This window comes from Pinus tabuliformis, chromosome 7 (assembly GCF_031772625.1).
Source record: "Pinus tabuliformis cultivar Carrire ecotype Pingquan chromosome 7, CPIR1, whole genome shotgun sequence".
In the NCBI taxonomy this organism is placed as follows: domain Eukaryota; kingdom Viridiplantae; phylum Streptophyta; class Pinopsida; order Pinales; family Pinaceae; genus Pinus; species Pinus tabuliformis.
Window position 1 is genome coordinate 1,452,802,449 of NC_142293.1, and position 22,333 is coordinate 1,452,824,781.

Sequence of the window (22,333 nt, forward strand, 5' to 3'; positions counted from 1 at the left end):
GAGTAGAGCACTCCTTAGCTCAAGAGTCCCCTCTCTAAAATCCTCTACCTCACCAAACTCATTATAGTTTCGTAATCACTGCTCTAACATAGTCTCATCCATCCAACAATAGGGTTCCCAAAAGTCCCTTCTCCCATGGCTTTCCCCTTCTTTTATAGGAGTCCTCATAGGTGACACTTGTCATGTCATGCATAATTAATTAAATTTTTTATTATAATTCAATATTTTGATTACTCACCCACCCATGTGTCCCTCTCTCATCAAGGGTCTCCAAAATTATTTACTTCAATTTTAATTTAAAACTAATATTTTCCTCACCTCAACAAGATTCCTATTTCATCTCCTAGTTGCCTCTTGATCCCCCTTTTTACTCCTTAATTTGTGTTCATTACTAAAGTCAATTAATGAGTCAAGATTTGATCCCTTATCTACTCCCTAATTTAACTCAAGTTATCTCTTAGATGGATATTCTTATGTTGGTTGTTGCCACATGGAGGTTCTCTACATTTCTCTAAAATTTAATTTATTAATCTTATTTTAATTCACCATCCTCTTCTCTTAATTAGGTTTACCTATTTTAGGATTAATCTTTATCCTTACAATTATGTCCCTCGTTTCCCTTTTACCTAATTAAACTACATAATCTACCTACTATTTTCCAACATGGGAAGGGTAGAGTTTTTAAAGTAACCTATTTTATTTCTTTCTATGATCCTCTTAACCCAAGTTTTATTTTTTATTTAATTACCTCGGTTTCTAACATCATTTACCCTTGATGTAAATTTACCTAGTTTTCATTTCTTGATTATATTTATTAATTTATTTATTTTTAATGATTCCAAGGGTGCCAAGTTTGGTCGTTCCCTTCAAGAACTTCCCTTGAAGTTCCAAGGGTGCCACGCCTAATAGTTTATTTGTGATTCCAAGGGTGCCAAGTTGGTCGTGCCCTTCAAGAAATTCCCTTGAAGTTCCAAGGGTGCCACACCACTTGCCCTTCAAGCATTTAGTGACTACGAGGGGAAAGTATAGGTGCAATGTCATAGACCACTATCATCTCTTATGTTGCCTACTATAGTGAGACTAATGGTGTCGGGGATCAATGAATCCGCCTTGATGCACGCCCCCTGGTAAAATCCTCATGAGCGACCCAACTTTGGGACCTGCCCTCATGACATCGTGATCTTCAAGGTGAAGGTGTTTCAACCTTTCCAGCCCAAGTCACAACAGGAGTGCTAGTGGGTGAGATCAGGGACACTATCCCACCTCTCCCATGTGGTTCCATCCACTTGTACAACCCCATCACCCATATGTGATTCATTCGGCCAAGCACTAATCTATGTCTGCAACGATTAAAATCTCATTAGAATATAGATAAAAATATATAGCAGGTTTCAAAATTGACTTTGAAATAAAATAATATAAATTTTTTCATCAAACCAGTTGTCGCCAACTCGTCATATGCGAGTGCCTCTGGTGGTTTCCTGCCATACTCGATAATCATCAGTAACAAGGTTTCTCAGTGTTAGTCATTGTCATAATAGCATCATTAACAACACCTAGTCATTCACATCATTGTTCATTGTAAGCCCGAACTAATGAAAGTAGGTAACATAGGGGACACATCCATCATGGCTATCATCATTAAAACATCAATGGAAACATACATATCCATCAAGTTATCAATATCGTAACATCAGTAGAAATATACCTATCCATCAAATTTATCATCATCATGATTTTAATAGATAGCATACATATCCTTTACTACCATCATCATCATAAAGTCAATAAAGACCAAATTTAACCATTTAATGTTATAATCATCATAATACCAATAGATAACATACATAACCATTCATGCTATCTTCATCATAATATCAATGGAGAACATACATAAACATCACAACCATGAATATCTCAATCACTAATAATAGCGTCATGTGCCCGGATCCTCAACCTGAGGTCCTCAAAGAATAATGTGTGGGCCTTAGGGCTAAATAAATGTTAATCTCATATCACTGGTAGTCAACTAGAGCGGGGCACTACACATTGTTTCACTCAACAGCATTGACTAACACATAACCCACGCAACACTCTATCTTTTGCACACTCTGCAGCAACTCGTTGTTCTACTCAACAACATGCATTCAGATCTCAACCTTGTTATTTTTCTCTGGCACTTTCAACCTCTTTCCTTTGCATATGAACTCTTGTCCACTTCTATTACATAGGCTCTATCAACCTCTCATACAGCAACACGGGCTCTCTCAGGGTCTCTTTCCTCCGCATAGGCACTCTTGGCCCCTTCTATTCCAAAAGCTCTCTTGGCCTCTCACACAAGACCACAGTCTCTCTCAGGGTCTCTTTCCTCTGTATAGAAACTCTCAGCCTCTCTCTATAGCACCAGCACACTTAGCCTCTCCTCAGTAGTGCACACACACACAGAGCTCTCCACACTACTCAATGGCAACAATGTTGCTTCCACCACATTTCTCAACTACAATCTTGGGTTTTGTTTCACTTAAACACAATGACTAATGTTGTCTCTGTCAACCATCACGCTTCCATTCACACTGCCCGAGTGTACTCCTACATGGCTTCTCCATCCTTTTGTTGTGTATCTTGCTTGAATTTTTCCACTGTATTAAACATTATAATGGGCACCTGAGCGTTCCCATGCTGAGACATAAACACTCAATCAGCCTGCACACTCTAACAAGTCTCTTGTTCTTTCTGTGAATAAATCTCTTGTACCTAAGGCTTTGACCTTCATTCAATTTCTTATAGCACGGAAGTAAGATCAGGGATGGCTTGCCTCAGCTCATGACTAACTCCTTGTAGTGTGCAATAAAGCTCAAGCATGGTTGTTCTGGGTTCAACTATTCTACAAATCATGGTCCTCTCTATCTCTATCTCCTGCCTATGACAATCACTATTACTCCATTAAAGCATATGTGCAATCGTGGACCTTGTTTCCTTGACTCAACGATCTCTGCAATTGCGATTTATTCTAGCGATCAACTCTTCTGCGCACAGTTACTCTTAGTTGTCGACCCATTCATCCTTCATACTCCTATGTATTACAATATTAAAGCAGGATATTTCATAACTTTATTAACGTAGATGTTACGATAATACAAGATTTTGATCTTGGCCTTTTGCCCTTTTTTCTTCACCCCTTTTTGTTTTTCCACCATAGGACCGGGTGTTGTGACCAGCGACATAGAACTTAAGTGCTAAGCCCTTCAGGATCCTACCAAGGGCCTATCTCCTCTTGTTCTTACTCTGCGCCCTTGGTTATTTTGGGTTCCATGACCAAACGCCAACACATCAGAGCTCCCTGGTATAATAAATTTCTTCAAATTACAATTTTATAGGAGTTACGAAATTCTAACCTTCGAAATCCTTTCAATGTGGCGTCACCATAGCACTTAAGTGTTAAGCTCTTCACTATTCCCTTAGTTATTTGGGCTCCATAACCAAGTGCCAATCAACATTGGGGCTCCTTGGTATCAGAACTTTTAAAAAAAGAAATTATAGTGGAGTTACGAAATCCCCGACCACTATAATTCCTCCAAGATGGAATCATGCTCTTGTCATCAACCCCATTTGGGCTCTCCTTAGTGGTGACACGTGTCACCGATATTTTCCCCATTAGGCCACTAAATAATGTTGAATCTAACTACCACATGTCCTCCATACAACCATGTCATGTTGATGTCATTTGCCACTGTGAGCTCATGAGGGCCAATCACTTGCTGCCATGTGTATTGCCTGAGGAGAGAGAACGGGTCCCTCAGTCCTTGGATTTGTGAACACTTTCCTTTGTTAATCTCTTCTCCTTGCAACCCTTGGCGCTTTTAAATAATTCAATTTGTAATAATTTATTAGGTTCCAAAATTATGATATACCGACCTTCCGATTGACTGAGACTTTGACCTCCGAAATTCTGATGTTTCGATGTTCCGATATTCCGAACCTCCGAGGTCCCGGGACTTCGACCCTCTGAAATTCTAAAGTTTTGAAATGGCCTGCTTCCTGATTCTGATATTCGGCTTGCTTCCTTGTTTCGAAATTCCAAAATTCGACCTGCTACCCAATTCCGAAATTCGTCTTGCTTCTAAGGACTTCAAGACCTTTACTTTGGCTATCAATAAATTTTGATGTCAAGATCCATTTATGGACTTCCACATACCATTGGAAAGATTTTTCAAAAAACGTTCCAGTGGAGAAGGTTCGATGCAATCCTTGAGCCCATTGTTTACCTAAAACATGGTTGCAAATTCTCTTCCATTCTTTGCACCTTGGCCCTTCTTCTTGTGCCTGGAATCCTGGACTCCCCGACCAACACAGTCATATTTTTATGGCTTTTCCAATAGGCCTGCTACTATGGTGATTCTCTACCAGAGACTGGAACAACCATAAGACTCCCCCTAAGCTTGGCACATTAATCATATAAATGATAACATCTGTTGTTATCACTGTTAACCTTGTGGACATCAATGTTGTCTTTCTTAACATCATGCCAGTACATACATCCATGCTAATTTGGTTGACATCAATTCCAACACACTTACTAACTGTCAGGAAATGTAAACTACCCAAATTGATCTCTTAGCACGACTATTGACATCAATGCCAACACACTTGCTAACTATCGGGCAATGCCAACTACCCAACTTGATCTCCCAGCATAATTGTTGACATTAATACCAACACACTTACTACCACTATCCAGACAAACAATGTCAACTATCCAATAGTGGTGCCATCCTGAAGGCAGATAGCTAGCTCCAATATTGGAAAATCAGCCCCTGGGACTCAGGTACTCCCCATGGAAGACATCAGGGAACCCAACAAGAAAGAAATAAATGAGGCCTCATTCGTTGGTTGGTATGACAAGATGATCATTGTCACAATGGTTGCCCCCAGAAGCTCGAAATTGCTTTTAGATGACTATTCACATGCCATATGACTTGGTGTTTTCCAGGAAACCACCTAGATTCACCCCAAGGTTACCAATATGGACACATTCCATATGTGGGCTCTACCTTTCATTCTATCGGAAGAGGCATTCCACACTGAAGTCTTGTTTTGGCCAGGAATCATTCGTGAAGTTCGGAACAACAAGAGGACATATTATTTTCAAGGGATGTTGCCATGACCACTACCTAGTGAGGGCCCCTCTGCCTCCCAGAAGCAAGTAGTAGAAGACACACTCAATCTTATCTTGTAGAGATTCAAGACAATTGTGATATCAGTCTGAAACACATTGGAAACTCTCGGGTTGTTAGTAAGTTCCATACCCATGTTTTCTGAAATTCTTAATGCTAGTCTGATTAGTACTTTATCATTTACCCCAATGGTCATCTCCATTCCCTTGGTGGGCCCTCATTTTGTTACTGAACCCACATTCCAGGACACCCGTTTGATTTCTACCCGAACTCCCTCAGTCTCCTGAAAACTTGTTCTATTTACCTCTGCCCAAGGCATCGCTCTCATCGGTGAAAAACCACACTCTCTCTCCAAAACCTAGATCATTGAAGAAATAACACAATCCACAACCACTGCATCCCCAACATATCACAACCCATCACCCAACATAGTCTCCCCCTCTTGTTGACAAGGTTAATCCTCTCTACGGACATAGACGATCCCTCTAGCCCAATGAGTGGGTCTAGCAACTGACGTGACAATAAACTAGAAATCTTCCTAGATTATAATTGAAAAGTAGAACAAGAGATAACCTACCTTGTTCTGATGCTATTCTGGTTTCCTTTGTTGAGAGCCTCGAACCACTTGTGTCACAAACTTGTTCCTACTTCTCTCAACATTTATATGCCTGCACAAGTGATCAAGAGACAACAAAGCATGCCAAAACCAATAGCAAATCCAATAATAACCTACTTAGCTGATCAAGGAATGTCAAGCTAACACGTACATGAACATATATATTTTGGGAAGATGAACCAACAATTGTATAATATTTAAAGAATAAAGGAAAGCTTGCAACCATAGCCTTGATTTTGAAAGGTTCTCCTTGAGTGGTAATCATATTCCAAGCCATGAAACTCTCTAAACACTCGTTCTCCAAGTCTGATGAATAGCCTCTAAGCACAAGCTCGGCATAGGGGTTCAAATGGACATAGATCAACCATTTGGGAATGGGAGAGGAGAAATTTATAGGCTGGGAGATGGAGTTAGGACTTCTCCAAAGATAGTATTAGGCCCACATCTCAAGGAGGTAGCTCATAGGGATGAGACCAAGAGATCAAATTACGAGGATTCGACCTCATCTATGTGAAACCACCTCCAGCTCGCCGCTCTGGAAGCTTCTAGATCATGAAGCTTCTCATCCTCTTTGGGAAAACTTCTTTTTTGAGATCATCGTGGGTATGCAAGGGAAAAGAGTGATGTCATTGTTCGACTATCACGGTGCAACAGGTGATCATCATGGTTTTCAGCTTCATAAGGGTGATGACCTTCATTTTAGGGTTTTAAGAGCTATTTCTTCAGGGAAAGCTCAAGATATTTTCCAAGCAAAGTTAAAGGAGGGCTTTGAACTGTATACATGGATGAGTATAGTGTATAATGATCATGTTTCAGGCACTTCAGAGTATGACATAGGGAAGTGTAGGAGGCGTGACAAAATATTGTGCAACAGACGCCCCCCTAAAGCATGAAGGAAAAATGAGGAGTGATGGCTGAGATGCTTTATGAGCTTTTGGCAAGGACGACGACATGCACTGTCAGGAGACTGCAAATAAAGGACGCGTATACATATACATATCTGAGATCAAGACATGAATCCACGACATGGACACAACCATCTGGATGATGAATACTATATGAAAACATCCATGGTATGGGCGTTTTGTACTACGAAACAACCCCCCCATTTTAACTAACAATAGCTGGCATTTGAGTTATAAATAGGGACCCTTTTTAATTTTTTAAGCCTAGGATAATAATGCCTAATTCTAAAGAGAAAAACTTAGCAAAACCTTGCAAAATAAGCTAAGGAGGAAACTTATATCGCAAATCGCATATCGTTCTTTTCCACATCACTATTTTATAAAACCTTTACGAAATTGCGATATGGGAAAAGGTCTCCTGCTATGATAACCTCATCTTGTCATTACGCAATCGCATTTTGCAATTCGTAAAAAACTTGAACATGCCTTAGGACAAATGTTAGCAATTTGTGAAATGTGATATTGCGATTTTCGCAATCGCATTTCACTCGATATATCTGATAAGCGTTATATGGTACCACTTTAAAGACCACGATCTACGATTAAGGAGGTAAAGCATGTGTAATAATTATGTTTTAAATAATATGAAAAAATGAGTTGACAGGTTATTTTATGTTTAGCGGCCTGAGGGAGGATAATCATTTTCCAGGTTATGGGTAGTTATAATCAAATATCTCATAAAAACCTTTCTCACGATCCAAAATCATTTCACAGAGGATTTCAGTCTTAATTACTTGATATCGTCTGCGTTGATATATCTTGTCTGTTTCAGGCAAGCGATAAAAGGCATGTACTTAAGAAAGGTGATGCGGAACCAAACTAAGAAGACAGTTGTTGAGACAAAGGATACATATATGGCTCCTATATTTTCTGATACAGTCTGTGATACAGCTCAAGGCGCAACAGCTTGGGAAGTAATTTACAATAGACTGGAGGACGAGCGTCCTAAAATCACTGTTACGAGAGAACCAACCGGGTCAACAAAGCCTTCAGGACCTCAATGCAGGGATGCCTCCTGTTCTTTTCTCCATAGGATAGGAACAAGAGCCAAAATCCTCCCCTACACAGACATGATCAGATGGGTGGTCGAAAACCTTATCATTGAAGATAGGCAGTTCAAGAATTCAAGGATGGAGCTCACAGGATCGTTCAGGACATACGACTTGAAGGAAATGTATCACATACCTAACCCGCAGGAAATCTATGACAACACATTTGTGGCTAACTTCGCAAAGAATAATCCATACCCCTTCAAGTTAATTCAAACTTGGAGAATGTTAGACAACAAATTCAAGTATGACAAATTATGTATGTATGCAATAACCTCTTTGGCAAACCCATACAATTATGCAACAACAATGTTATGTAGACTGTATGGACTACCAAACAAAACTAAGCTTTCAATAGAATGGATTCCCTTGATCGACGCTTGTGTTAATTCCTATATCATGGATTGGCCTTCTATCCTATCTGACAACTTAGCCACCTCCATTACTGAATATCGACAAAAGAAAACCTCCTCTTCAGATAACCTCCCTCCCTTCTATTTCTGTGCTTATATTATGGATGCTATCTGTTTTTGCATGACATTTCCAACCATGGGTTGGAAATGGACCATACAAGATCCTTACCCAATCCATCTTAGTCATAAACAAATATGGGAATCGCATTACATACCTCACTTCTATAAGATATTTCATTTTATCGTGTTGCCCTTACACCAAATGATTTTCAATAAGAAAGCCCCTAGGTTTTCCCAAGAAGCTGCAGCAAACCTGCTTGTTGTAGGCAATTATTTCATTGAGGAATGGTTCACCTACATTAGGGTTTTTGGTAGCACTGCTGATCCACACGTCCTTCCTTTATATGTTTCTGATAAGCTATTAGCAAGGGATATTGCCTACTAGAATGTGGGCAAGGGCCTGACTAAAGTTCTTAAAGATGGCAAGAAGTACTTATGGCCTACTTTCCCTATCAAATGCAGCTCTTTTACTTTATCTAATTGTGTTCATGCTACTAAGGAATCAACACAAATGGAAGCCCCCAGGCTTCATACATTGCCTACAAGGCAATTCGACCCAAACAAAGTGGCATACAATGTCACTACAGGACTAAAGCTCAAGGCGTACAATCATGGAGATAATTACTTTGAGGATTTGTTACAGTCAACAGTTTCTTTCAAGAAAGCACTTGAATGGGAAAAGGCAAACCTAAAACCTGAAGATTTTCAAAGATTTCAGGAATTTAGGAATGAGAGGCTCCAGGTCATTCCAATGCATCTATTAAAGCCCGAGGATAAGCCTACCCCAAGTAACACTGTCGATAGCGCAACCCCTAGCTCTCAAAAGGACTCTTAGGTAAACACTGAGAATACACCAGACACAGGGAAAATCCAAGATACAGACAACACGGCTGAGTCCAGCAAGAAGCCAACCGAAAAACAAGTAATGGACACCCCAACCACAGAGACAAGTTTAGAGGCCCAAGGCACTAGTTTGGAGCAGGAATGGGATCAATTCAATCAGAAATTGCAAGACACTCCCAAAGCTCCAAATACTCAAGAAACAGAGGAATTCAAGACTCCTCTAAAAATTCATCAAGATACAGAGCCCAAGCCTGTCAGTGAACAATCTACACCTATGGATCAAGAAACAACAACATCCCAGCATACTGAAGTTATCCCTACTCTGCCCACATCAGAAATTGTTTTGAAAGTGACAAAGATACCTCCACTTGATGTATTCTATAGCCCTCTCCATAAGGTTTTAGTCAGAAGGAAAAGGAAAGGAAGAAGGGTAGATGCACCCGAATTCTCACCTGGAGATGAGCTAATGGACATTGTTTGGAAGGACATGCCTTTTAATCTGACCGAGAACTTGATTAGACTGTCACAGTTCACAGGAGCATACACATCGGCCACTATGGATAAAGCTACTGAGGTGTCTACTTTACTAAAGGAAAAGGAGGAAAGAATCGCGCATCTCGAACAAGAGCTCGAGACAGAAAAAGAAAGTGCAAACAAGCAGGCAGCCGAGCAGCTCACACAATTGCAGCAGGACATGGAAGTCTTAAAAATAAGCCATGAAGCCGACTTATCGGCCAAAAACATGCAACTCCAAGAATTACAGCAATCTATGGACAGGTACAAGGATGTTCCCACTACTGAGGAATTCATTAAAGAGGCTCTAGAACTAAATTCTCTTCTAGTCAAGCAACAAGAGTATTTCTGCCAAAAGTTGTCACACATCACTCCCTACCTGATTACTAACGACCAGCTCATTGACAAATCCATTGACCGGAGAACAAAATTTAATGATTTAAACACCAAAATCTCCAATTTCATTGAATGGTGGGAATCAGAAGATGGGAAGAAGGCCAATCTACCCAAGATTGAGGAAACTCACAAAGACATCCTCTTCACTGATTGGGATGCTAGGATAAAACAGGTTGAGCTGGCAGTCGCAAGGGCAGTTGGAGTATCGAAGAACATCATTAAGGCAGTAAATCATACCCTGTTCGCTACCAATCTCATGAAGGAGGGTAATACGAAAGAAATGCCTGACTTAACTGCTCTGAGTAAAGGCTAGCAAGAAAAAGCAGGGAATCAAAGAGGTGCAATTACAAAAGTGACTACGACCAACTGGGAGTCGTATTGGCAATATCTGGTCAAGACACATAGTCAGATTTTGACCCTCAACTTTTCCCTTCATGCGACTCAAAGGATGCTGCCATCTCTTGTCGATGCAATCTTTACAGTACAACTCAAATCTCATTTCGGGCCACCTCCTCAAATTTAACTGATGATCAATATTTGTGATTTAAAGCACAAGCTAGCAGACAACAAGCTATCCTCTTAGTTCTGTTTAGTTGATCTCCGTTTATTTTTGGAGTTAGTTACCTATGTAGGAGGAAGGTTGTTTGAAACCTCCTCAAATTTTGTATAATCTATTTTTGCACATTTAGCTAGAATAATATTTATACCCTTCTCATGCATTTAGAGAAGGGTCCACAATTTTATCAAAAACATTTGCAAAGAATGCACTATTGTAAGTTTGTATGCTTTGGTGAAATGATGGAACATGATCTTTTCTTTTAGATATTAGACTACATTCCTTTGTTGATGCACTTCTGTATTCTTGGGAGAAAATTTGATTGAAGGAAGAAGTTGGTCTATGTCATTTGTCAAATGAGCAAGACTTCATACGTCTGGTACTATTATCATGTATGCATAATTATGTCTACATTTAATTAGTGGAAAAACTTTATTTTCATGAATTATATGTGAGATTTATTGTTTTTGTGAAGCATTAATTGCACTTTTGTACCATGCCATAACTGAAGTTTCAATTTTCATATATAACTCATTAGACATGCAATATATTTTATAAATTTCTTTGACTAACTATTTAGTCAAAGGAATTATGTTTTATGTTATCATCTCCATTTAATTGTGTTCAATCTTTATTATCACATGTTAAACGGATATCTTTGTAGATTGCATACCATACAAGAACACCCGGGTTTATATTAGAATAAGTTAAGTTATGGAAATTGCATCATAGAATAAGTCACCTAGATTATCATTATTCTATTGCAAAACACTCATGAACCACCCATTTTCATCTTAAAACCCACATTGGGAAACTGGTCCCATTGCCCCTAGTCGGAGCTAGCACTTTAAACGGAAAAGGAGTTGTCTTAAGGTCCAGACCGGGTGGTTATCCCCCATGTTTCGACAACAGGATTCTGAGGCCGCAACATTTTTGTGCTAGAATGAGGGCCTTCAATTGTGAATGGCATATAAACCTAAAGATCACCCGGAAAGCATTCACAAGAGTGAAAACACCTCCACCACTTATATACCTTCTAGCTCTTGTTCAGGATCCCCTGACTAGAAATCTGAAGTTGTAGAAACATCTCCCTTGTCTCCTGAAGTAGTAAGGAAACCATCATCTCCAGATTATATTCCCGAATCTCCCGAAGTACATTCCTTGATATAGAAATTGGAACAGATATCCATTTCTGCTGAGAATCTAGAGAGACCCAAAGTATCTAAAGAAAGAATTACCTCTTTATTACAACAAACTGGTGTATTGACTAGACTGCAAAGTGAGAAACTAGGGGTCACTCCTTTTGAGTTCCCTATCCCTCCACAACATAGGAAAGTCACTTCATCAGTATCTGAATCAGATACTAGTGAGATCACTTCACCTTTCCACCTATCTATTCCTTCATCCACTTCTACTCAATCCACTACTTCTCTAATATCCACTTCCCCCATTAGTACTACAATTATCGGTACTAACCCAGTAGTAGGTTCTTCACCATCTATACCTACTTTTGGATCAACCTTCCCATTTTCTCAGTCCTCAACTCAAGTTATGGCCAATCAACCTGCTCAACCTTGGACAAATCCTGGTGCTGTCCTGGTTGCAAATCTAGAAAAATGGTTGCCTAAGTATAATCTTGACAATGCTCTCCCGGCCGAAGAACATCTAAACAATTTTATGTTAGCCATGAATCTCAATGGGGTTGCACATGAAGATGTTGTAATCAGACTATTTCCTTATACTTTCCAAGGATCTGCTAGATCTTGGTAGTTTTCCCTTCCAACGAGTTAAATTAGAGACTGGGACACTTTTCAAGAAGTATTTATTGCAAAATTTGGTGACAACAGAACCGCAACATCCTTGATCAATGATATTTCTAATTTAAAAGCTAATACAGATGAAAAATCAAAGATTTCAACTCCAGATTTAACAAATTGCTAAACTAAATCCCAGCTGCCTCTAAACCTGTTGTAGATGTAAAAATAGAATGGTATATATCATCTCTTCCTTCCAATATTGCAATCTTTGTAGATAGAGCCAATAAGGCTACCCTTCTAGAAAACATGAAAGAAGCCCTGTCTGTAGAAAGAAGAATCATAGCTTTCGAAAAAAAGATCACAAATAGATGAGAGGAAGACCAAGAAAGTATCGTTTAAAGATGACTCTAAGAAGAAAACTTCAAAGGACCCTTTCGATCTGGAAGGCCTACAGAAAGTGTTAAAAACAATGTCTAATGAAATGGTAGAAATTAAAAAACAGGTCACAGAATCTTCTGCTCCTAAAAGACCTTTCTGATCATTCAAAAAGAACTCATCTTCTGCATCACAACCTCCAAACACCATTTCAAATGCTAAATCTGACCAAGAATCAAGAGAAGATTCACCAAACGATGAAGAAGTTGAAACAGAAGAAGAAATTGAACTAAATGGGATGTGGGATTTTATTCTCCCAACTGAAGAAGAGGCACAAGCAATGCCAGTAACTACCAGAAGAAAAAATTCTCCTGACACGTCTACCACAAATCAGAAGCAAAAAGCTGCCACTCCTGGAAAAGAGAAAACAGTAACCAAGAAATCTAAGACCATCCAAATGAACCCTATTGCTCCAGACTCCTCGAATGCCTCAAAAACATTGGTAATCTTGGATACAGTCAAATACAATATAGTGGAAGACATGAAAAATATCAGAGCTAATATCACGTTGCATGAGCTTACTAAACTCAAACAACAATAGAAAATCCTGTTAAGAGAATTGAAAGCAGTTCCAGTATCCCCCCCACCATCTGCTATAGTTACTCAAGTTGCCTACAATATGGGAAGGCCTCCCTCATCCTCAAATAAATTTGGTCCCTCAGATCTAGTTTTTATTGGTGATAGGTCTATTTCTTATGTTCCTCCCTTTCTGCTTACTTATGAAATTTTAAATAAGAATGTTCATAACTTCCTTGTTGACTCAGGAGCCTCCTCAAACATAATGCCAAGGGCTGTGTGTACTAAATTAAACATTACACCTCAAAAATCTGCAATACACATAGTTCAGTTAGACAGGACGAAAGTAGAGGTACTTTGAGAAATAGCATCAGTTTCAATTAGGCTTTCCTCTAATCCAAAAGTTTCACAAATAATTGATATATTGGTGGCTGATATCCCTGAATTTTATGGTTTGATTCTCAGTAGGGATTGGTCTGAAAAGTTGCATGGTTATTTTGCAACTGACTGGTCTCACATGTGGTTGCCACACAACGGTAAACCAAACCAAATTAGGGTAGACCGAGAAAAAATCATGAAATATACAGTCACAAACCTTTAGGGAAGCAATGAACCTGTTGCCTTCACTAATAACATCATTAGAAACTACTCAGCTAAGTCCTCCTTAGGATCTTTTAATGCTCAAAAGTCTCCCTTTTTAGATAACGTTGTAGTTTCTCAAATTGAGAATTTCTCACGAACAGATACTTCCAAGTGTTTAAATTTAGTTGATATAGTTTATAATGATTCTCTGTTCTGGACTCTCTATTTTGATGGTTCTAAATCAGAAGACGGTGCAGGTGCAGGATGCATTTTGATCAATCCACAAGGAGAGAAAATTATGCTGGCCTGCAGACTTGAATTCCATTGTACTAATACTATCACTGAATATGAAGCACTGATCCAAGGACTGTATAAATCCATCGGTCTTAATGTAAAATACCTTCGAGTTTATGGTGACTCTGAAATAATTGTGAAACAGGTGAGAAATACAATTCATTGTGTTTTTAGGCATCTTAAACACTATCAATCTTTAGCTCAAAAATTGACTTCTCATTTTTCGGTTTTCAACATTTCTTCAATTCCTAGACTCCAGAACGCAAGTGCTAACTTACTTGCCAATGTGGAATCTAGACTTATACCATCAGAAGACTTTAGTCCAGACAAATTTTCGACAGAATTAATATTTAGGCCATGTATTCCCGACAATATAACAAATTGGAGAGTATTCAATAATGATGCAGATATAGTAAATTTCCTTACATCAGAAGGATCATATGAAGAGCAGATCATAGACGATCATAAGCATGATATAGAAATAAAAAATAATCTTGATATGAACCCAATTCCTAAGTCTGTGGTTAAGATGGAAGATCTTTATGATTTTAAGGATAGATTTAAGAAAATTATTAATCCAAAACTCAAAGTTTTACTCTGAGATTTGAAGTAGCAAACCTAGGATCAAATGAAAAACCTCAAATATCAACCTAGGTCTTGATCTAACATCTTAAGAAAGAGTATCATTCATTAGGTTATTGAAAACATATAAAGGTTTCCTCGCTTGGGATTATGCATATCTCAAAACCTATGATACCTCTATAATTCAACATACCATACCCATGACTTCAAATGAAAAATCAGTTCAACAGAAGCTTAGAAAAATTCACCCGAACCTTGAAAGTCAAATTAAATCGGAATTGAACAAGCTTCTGAAGGCAAAGATAATCTTCTGTGTCAGGAATTCTAAATGGGTATCGAATATGGTGCCTGTGAGGAAAAAGAATGGTGATATGCGGATCTGCATTGATTTTAGAAACCTAAACAAAGCTTTGCAAAAGGATAATTTTCCTCTGCCTACTATGGAACAGGTACTACAATCAGTTGCAGGTTTCGAGTTAATGCCTTTTCTAGATGGATTCTTAGGATATAATCAAATCCTTGTGCATCCATATGACAGATTAAAGACAACATTCAAGACCAAGTGGGAACATATGCCTATCAAAAAATGCCTTTTGGACTCATAAATGCTGGTGCCACATTTCAACGTGCTATGGACATTTCCTTTATAGGTCTAATCAATAAATTGGTTTTTATTTACTTGGATGATATCACAGTATATTCCAGGGATAGGAACAATCATTTAAGTGACCTCAAGAACATCTTTGAAAGATGCATGAAATATGGCATTTCCTTAAACCCCAAAAAATCTTATTTTGCTTTACCAGAAGGCAAACTCCTTGGGTTTATAGTATCCAAGAAAGGAATTTACATTGATCCTGATAGAGTCCAAGAAATAGAAAAAATTCCCTCCCACACAATAAGAAAACCATGCAATCATTCTTAGGCCAAATAAATTTTGTTAAACGATTCGTCCCAGATTTTTCACAAATAGTCTTACACCTTCAAGCGATGATAAAAAAAATGCAGTTTTCAGATGGAACAAGGATGAAAGAGAATCATTTGAGTTGATAAAGAAAGCCATTATTAATTCCCCTTCATTAAAAACTCCTGATTTTTTCAAACCCTTTGTATTATATACTTTTTCATATGATACTTCGTATGCTGCATTTTTGACACAGCTGAACGATGAAAATGTCAAGGCACCCATCTCCTTTTTCAGTTCTAACTTGCAAGGCGCTGAATTAAATTATTCATCTATAGAGAAACAAGCATTTGTTGTCTTTAAAACTCTGAAGAATTTCAGACCTTTTCTTCTTAAAACCCATACAAAGATAGTTGTACCCTACCCTGCAGTAAGACAACTACTAATTCAAAGGGAAGTGGGGGAGAAAAGAGCTAATTGGGTAACTTCACTCCAAGAATATGTTGTAGAAATCCGGCCAGCTAAAATTGTCAGGGGGCAAGGTTTTTGCAGGGCAAAGTTTTTGCAGGATGTTAATAGGAGCTTCGCAGTTGCCATCAGAAGAAGATCAAGGTAATAAAGTGCAAATACCAGAGGTAAGCCTCAAAGATACGCAATCACAATATATTGATTTGAAATTTTTTCTTAAAAATGGATATGCTTCCATGCACCTTAATTATAAAAAAAAGTGAGCTTTAAGATTGTAGTCAAATCAATATGAGCTAGTAAATGACGTATTGTTTAGGAAGAATTATGATTCAGTATTGCTAATATGCTTAGAGAAACTTGAAGCTGAGAAGGTCATGCAAGAATTACATGATGGACCAGCTGAAGGACATTTTGGAGGAAATACCACTGCTCACAAAATCCTGCATGCAAGATATTACTGGCCAACTGTATTTAAAGATGCACATGAATATGTAAGGAAGTACAAAACTTGTCAAACCATGGCTGCAAGAGAAAGGAAGCCATCATTCCCTTTACAACCAGTTAACATCCAACAACCATTTGAACAATGGGGATTAGATATAATTGGTGAGATTATTCCTAACTCTTCCAAGAAGCATAGGTACATCCTTACAACTACTGATTACTTTACTAAGTGGGTAGAAGTTGTCCCATTAAAGATAGCTAATACAGAAAACATCACATATTTCATTGATCAGGACATAATTACCCGGTTTGGCTTACCCTCAGATTTAATGTTTTACAATGCATCTTACTTTTCTGGAAATACAATGGTAGAATTTGCTCTTAAGCGAGGTTTCAAGTCAAAATATTCAGCTAATTATTATCCTCAAGGTAATGGATTAGTAGAATCAACAAACAAAAACCTCATCAAAATTATCAAAAGAACTATTGATCAAAATCACAGGAATTGGCATAAATCATTAACATTTGCTCTATGGGCAGAAAGGATTACTCAGAAAGCCTCTATTGGTTCTTCTCCTTTTGCTTTAGTTTATGGAAAAGAAGTTGTTCTTCCCACAAATGTAGCAATCCCATCTCTTGCCCTAGTACAATTTATCAATGAAATCCCTTCATCTTCTCTCCAGGCTAGACAATTTCAAATTCTCAAACTCAAAGAAGAAAGAGAAAAGGCTAAAGCAACCCACTTCCATCATCAACAAATATTCAAAGCTTATTTTGATACAACTTCTGCCAGTAAAAAATCCCTTGAAGTAGCTGACTTAGTTCTGAAATGGGACAAGGCACATGAGGAAAGAGGTAGACATACCAAATTCCAAAGACTATGGCTTGGCCCTTTTCAAATTATTGAAAAAAATAGACAGTCAACATTTCTTTTACAAGACTTGTCCGATAAGAAAGATTCTTTGCTCGTTAATGGGCAAATATTGAAAAGGTTCTTTTCTTAGGAGGTAACCTCTTCCAATTTTGTAATATATTGCTTTTTAGGAAAATAATGGTTAACTAGTATTTACTCCTGGCTTTTCAAAATAAGTCTTTGATAACATTTCTGATTTTTCGCTTTTATAAGAAAGTAGGAGTTAAAAGGAACAATTAGGACATTTAAGTACTAAAATAAACTTCATCTCTTTGGAAAAACTTGATCTTGCTTAAAAACATTTATTTTACGAAAAAAATCTTATCTTTATAGGATATGAAGGTTTTGTTATCAGTCAAGAAAAGAATCTTTAACCTAGCAAGGAATTCCTGCAGATCGGTATCTTAAAAACTCTATCATTATCACCCAAAACCCTTAAAAAGGCCAATGGCCCACCCCATCTATTAAAATTTTCCTTTTTTAGAGTGTAATTCTAAAATATAAAAACTTAAAAGATAAAGAGTCTCATTACAAGCTTGTTTACCATGTTCATAGGGAAGTAATTAAAACTGATATCACCAATACTGCATATCAAAACAGGGTAATAGCTAATGATCTTCTTGATTAGAAGACAAGGGGTCTCATCAAGAGCTAGCTTGTTCAATTTATTGACAATCGGTGAATGGCATTGCCATCAGTAGGTTACCACACCTAGAAAATTTCTTTTAAGGAAAAAAAATTACACTCAAAATCTAAAAAGTAAAATAAAAAGGGGACAAAGTCCAAGTGAGATTCAATTCGAACGAATATCATTTTGAAATTTGAAAATTCATACAAATGGGATAATGGATCATTGGTTAAAAGGTAACCCTGTCGAGCCTATGAATGCCTGCTAACAGCAGAGGCTCTATCTGTGATAAATGAGTAAAAAACCAAAAAACTAATCTGCAGGAGGCACCTACTATATCACTTTAAACCTTATTATTGGCTGATGCTAACATTTATATTTATATCATTACAAGGGTAAAGTAATTAAGCAGATGGGCCTGAGCAGTAACGGTGGTTCAAGAGAAATTTTGTTTACCTTATAACTCATGAAATCATTATTCTTATAACTCCAATTACTTTGAAAGTTTTCAGAAATTTCAGAAAATTACTCAGAGATAACTGGTTCTCCCAAGTGAATCGCCAATTGTTGTACTACGAAACAACCCCCCCATTTTAACTAACAATAGCTAGCATTTGAGTTATAAATAGGGACCCTTTTTAAATTTTTAAGCCTAGGATAATAATGCCTAACTCTAAAGAGAAAAACTTGGCAAAAACTTACAAAATAAGCTAAGGAGGAAACTTATATCACAAATCGGATATCGCGCTTTTCCACATCACTATTTTATAAAACGTTTATGGAATTGTGATATGTGTAAAGGTCTCTCGCTGCGATAACCTCATCTTGTCATTACACAATTGCATTTCGAAATTTGCAAAAAACTTGAACATGCCTTAGGACAAACGTTAGCGATTTGCGAAATGCGATATTGCGATTTTCGCAATCGCATTTCGCTCGATATATCTGATAAGAGTTATATGGTACCCCTTTAAAGACCATGATCTGCGATTAAGGAGGTAAAGCGTGTGGAATAATTATGTTTTAAATAATATGAACAAACGAGTTGACAGGTTATTTAATGTTTAGCAGCCCGAGGGAGGATAATCATTTTCCAGGTTATGGGTAGTTATAATCGAATATCTCATAAAAACCTTTCTCATGATCCAAAGTCATTTCACAGAGGATTTCAGTCTTAATTACTTGATATCGTCTGCACTGATATATCTTGTCTGTTTTAGGCAAGTGACAAAAGACATGTCCTTAAGAAAGGTGATGCAGAAGCAAACTAAGAAGACCGTTGTTGAGACAGAGGATACAGAGATGGCTCCTATCTTTGTTGATACAGTCTGTGATGCAGCTGGAGGTGCAACAACTTGGGAAGTAATTTACAATAGATTGGAGGACGAGCGTCCTAAAATCATTGTTACGAGAGCAACAACTGGGTCAACAAAGCCTTCAGGACCTCAATGCAGGGATGCCTCTTGTTCTTTCCTCCATAGGATAGGAGCAAGAGCCAAAATCCTCCCTTACACAAACATGATCAGATGGGTGGTCGAAAACCTTATCATTGAAGATAGGTAGTTCAAGAATTCAAGGATGGAGCTCATAGGATCGTTCAGGGAAGAAGACTTGAAGGTAATGTATCACATACCTAACCCGCAGGAAATCTACGACAACACATTTGTGGCTAACTTTGCAAAGAATAATCCAGACCCCTTCAAGTTAATTCAGACTTGGAGGATGTTAGACAAAAAATTCAAGTATGACAAATTAGGTATGTATGCAATAGCCTCTTTTGCAAACCCCTACAATTATGCAGCAGGAATGTTATGTCGACTGTATGGACTGCCAAACAACACTAAGTTTTCAATAGAATGGATTCCCTTGATCGACGCTTGTGTTAATTCCTATATCATGAATTGGCCTTCTATCCTATCTAACAAATTAGCCACCTTCATTATTGAATATCAACAAAAGAAATCCTCCTCTTCATATAACCTCCCTCCCTTCTATTTTTGTGCTTATATTATGGATGTTATCTATTTTTACACGACATTTCCAACCATGGGTTGGAAATGGACCATACAAGATCCTTACCCAATCCATCTTAGTCATAAACAAATATGGGAATCACATTACATACCTCACTTCTATAAGATATTTCATTCTATCATGTTGCCCTTACACCAAATGATTTTCAATAAGAAAGCCCCTAGGTTTTCCCAAGAAGCTGCAGCAGACCTGCTTGTTGTAGGCAAGTATTTCATTGAGGAATGGTTCACCTACATTAGGGTTTTTGGTAGCACTATTGATCCACACATCCTTGCTTTATATGTTTCTGATAAGCTATTAGCAAGGGAGATTGCATACTAGACTATGGGAAAGGGCCTGACTAAAGTTCTTAAAGATGGAAAGAAGTCCTTATGGCCTACTTTCCCTATCAAATGCAGCTCTTTTAATTTAGCTAATTTTGTTCATGCTACTTAGGAATCAACACAAATGGAAGCCCTCAGGCTTCATACATTGCTTACAAGGCAATTTGACCCAAATAAAGTGGCATACAATGTCACTACTGGACTAAAGCTCAAGGCGTAAAATCATGGATATAATTACTTTGAGGATTTGTTACACTCAACAATTTCTTTCGAGAAAGCACTTGAATGGGCAAAGGAAAACCTGAAGCTTGAAAATTTTCAAAGATTTCAGGAATTCAGGAATGAAAGGCTCTGGGTCATTCCAATGCATCTATTAAAGCCCGAGGATAAGCATACCCAAAGTAACATTGTCGATAGAGCAGCCCCTAGCTCTCAAAAGGACTCCCAGGTAAACACTGAGAATGCACCAGACATAGTGAAAATTCAGGATACAGACAACATCATTGAGTCCAACTGGAAGCCAGCCGAAAAGCAAGTAATGGACACCCTGACCACATAGACAAGTTTAGAGGCCCAAGGCACTAGTTTGGAGAAGGAATGGGATCATTTCAATCAGAAATTGCAAGACACTCCCAAAGCTCCAAATATTCAAGAAACGAAGGAATTCAAGACTCGTCTAAAAATTCATCAAGATACAGAGCCCAAGCCTGTCAGTGAACAGTCTACACTTATGGATCAAGAAGCAAAAACATCCCAGCATACTGAAATTATCCCTGCTCTGCCCACATCAGAAATTGTTCTGAAAGTGACAGAGATACCTCCACTTGATGTATTCTATAGCCCTCTCAACAAGGCTGTAGTCAGAAAGAAAAGGAAAAGAAGAAGGGTAAATGCACCCGAATTCTCACCTAGAGATGAGCCAATAGATGTTGTTTGGAAGGACATGCCTTTTAATCCGGCCGAGAACTTGACTAGACTGTCACAGTTCATAGGAGCATATGCATTGGCCATTATGGATAAGGCTACTGAGGTGTCAACTCTGCTAAAGGAAAAGGAGGAAAGAATTGTGCAGCTCCAACAAGAGCTCGAGACAGAAAAATCAAGTGCAAATAAGCAGGTAGTCGAGCAACTCGCACAATTGCAGCAGGACATGGAAGTCTTAAAAATAAGCCATGAAGCCGACTTATCGGCCAAAAACATGCAACTATAAGAATTACAACAATCTATGGACAGGTACAAGGATGTTCCCACTACTGAGGAATTCATTAATTAGGCTCTAGAACTAAATTCTCTTCCAGTCAAGCAACAAGAGTATTTCTTCCAAAAGTTGTCACACATCACTCCCTACCTGATTACTAGCGACCAGCTCACGAACAAAGCCATTGACCGAAGAATAGAGTTTAATGATTTAAACACCAGAATATCCAATTTCATTGAATGGCAGGAATCAAAAGATGGAAAGAAGGCCAATCTACCCGAGATTGAGGAAACTGACAAAGACATCCTCTTCACTGACTGGGATTCTAGGATAAAACAAGTCGAGCTGGCAGTCGCGAGCGCAGTTGGAGTATCAAAGAACATAATTAAGGCAGTAAATCATACCATGTTCGCTACCAATCTCATGAAGGAGTGTAATACAAAATAAATGCCTGACTTAACTGCTCTGAGTAAAGGTTGGCAAGAAAAAGCGGGGAATCAAAGAGATGCAATTACAAAACTGATTACCACCAACTGGGAGTCGTATTGGCAGTATCTAGTCAAGCCACATAGCCAGAATATGACCGTCAATTGTTCCCTTCATGCGACTCAAAATATGATGCCACCTCTTGCCGATGCAATCTTTACAGGACATCTCAAATCTCATTTTG